Here is a 2,500-nt window from a genome sequence, read left to right on the forward strand (position 1 = left end):
CCTAGATCCAGCACTCCCGATCTAAGCGATTTTTTATGCAGTCTTCAGAAGAGACCTTGCGTCCTTGTCAGAACTGTGACTACTACATATATATATAGAATTACAAGCTTTCTAACCATAAGTATTCGAGAACTCTTCCTAATTTGTGCATAGAATTGTTAACCATTCCTTAGGTGAGAAATACATCTGACTTCCCTCTTGCTTTCCACTAATGTCGAATACTACTTTTCTACTCGCAAGAGTTCTTGACATGTCCGAGATTTTTAGTCAACAAATCAGAATACCTCGAACCTGTCTTTTACTCGCCGTTCCGTTATACTAAATATATATATACATACATATTACTGTAAACAAACGCATTTATAGCATAAATGTTTACATATATATCTATATATTATATATATATATATAATATATACATATATATTATACTATATATATATATATATATATATATATATATATATATATATATATAGTACATATATATATATATATATATATTATATATATATATATATATCTTATACATAATATATATATATATATATATAATAATATTATATATATATATATATATATATACATAATTCATACATACATGCGTATATATTATATATATATATATATATATATATATATATATTATATATATATATATATATACATGACTGGTAAAAGTGTTCTGTAACAACAGAAGTTCTAATAAAAGGAGCCCATAAAAACACCAAAATGTAGAGAGAAAAGTACTATATTTCAGAGACTGCTTCTCTCTCTTCAGGTATGCTGAATGAGAAAAGTTTACGAAAAGCTGGTGATTTATACCAAGAGATTCGTCCACAAGTAAGCAATTTAGGTCACCCCCACCCCCGCTGATAATCTTCCTTTAATCTTCTTAAGCGTTGGTTGAATGAACACTGCGTCGACGATGTCCGATGTCCATTTCCTTTTGAGATGTTCATTACCTGCTTCTCTTTTATTAAGGCCGATTCCATCATTTGACTCTTGTACCGGCAGTTGCTGCTATAAATTACACGTGACATATTCCAGTTTATTCTATGGGTTATGTTCATTATATGATTGAAAATACCGAGTTCTGTTGTCCATACCTAACTGACCGTTTGTGTTATTAATCTCTGGGGAAGTGATTTACCTGTAAATCCGATGTAAGATTGGTCACAGTCCTGGCATGGGATCTCATATACCCCAGAGTCTTTGGGCGATGTCTTTTGTTGGACGTTAATCAGGGATTTGGCTAAGGTATTTGGGTAGGTAAATGCAAAAGGGTTGGATTTCCCAAGGTGTGAGTTACTCTCTTAATCGTCTCCAGGTGGGGAATTTTTATTTATTGTTGGGTGTGTCTCTGGTCTTGTCTTTAGGGGGTCGGTAGAAATTACGTTTGCTTTTTGAATTGCTTTCTCAATTATATGGTCAGGATACTTTAAAGATGAAAGTTGCTTGCGAATTAGTTCAAATTCTTTTTCCAGGAAATCTGGGGAACAAATTCGTAAGGCTCTTAAGAATAGGTTGCTAGCTAGACCTATCTTGATAGTATTGTCATGATAGCTAAAGTAGTGAATATATGAAAGTGAGAACGTTGGTTTTCTGTATATGGTAAATTTGTATTCTGTCGTGTCTCTGATTATTAAAACATCAAGAAAAAGGAATTTTGTTGTCTGTTTCCCATTCAACTTTAAATTTGATGCTGGGCACTAATGCGTTTAATTTTGAGAGGAATTCATTAAAATTACCCCACTTATTATCCCAAAATGTTAGTATGTCATCCACGTATCTCTCCACAGCATGTTTTTGGGTTTTATTGCATTTATTACTGTAGTTTCAAAGTATTCCATGTACAGATTGGCTAAAATAGGACTTAAAGGACTACCCATACTACACCCGAATTTTTGCTTGTAGAATGATTCCCCGAATGAAAATACGTTATTAGATGCACATAATTCAACTAACTTTATTATTTTGTCAAGTGCCAAAGGGAAATGATCTGAAATAGGGGGATAATTTTTCCCTTAAAAACTGAAGAACGTCCTGTACTGGTACTTTTTGTGAATAGGGAGTCTACGTCAAGGCTTAAAAGTTTTATGTTGTGAAGTGGTATATGTGCTTCTCTGAATTTGTGACAAAAGTCTTCCGAATGTTTGATGTGACTGGGAGAAAAAGTGCCTAAAAAAGGAGAAGGAGGCCAGCTAACCATTTAGAAATTTTGTAATTGAAAGCTCCGGCGCATGAAACGATGGGTCTGAATGGAAGATTGTCTTTGTGAGTTTTGGGAAGACCATAAAGTAGGGTAATTTAGGATTAATTACTTTAAATTCTCTAATAGTTCAATACTCTTTTTGTCTTGGCCAATTAATCTTACTTTCCGAAAAAATTCTGTGGGAACGTTCTGGAGGGGATTTTTCGTCAGTTTTTCGTAAGTATTTGTGTCGCTAAGGAGCTGGTTGATTTTGTCGAGGTAGAAGTCTTTGTCCATTATTACAAT

Source organism: Macrobrachium nipponense, chromosome 7 (genome assembly GCF_015104395.2).
Source record: "Macrobrachium nipponense isolate FS-2020 chromosome 7, ASM1510439v2, whole genome shotgun sequence".
NCBI classification, from domain to species: domain Eukaryota; kingdom Metazoa; phylum Arthropoda; class Malacostraca; order Decapoda; family Palaemonidae; genus Macrobrachium; species Macrobrachium nipponense.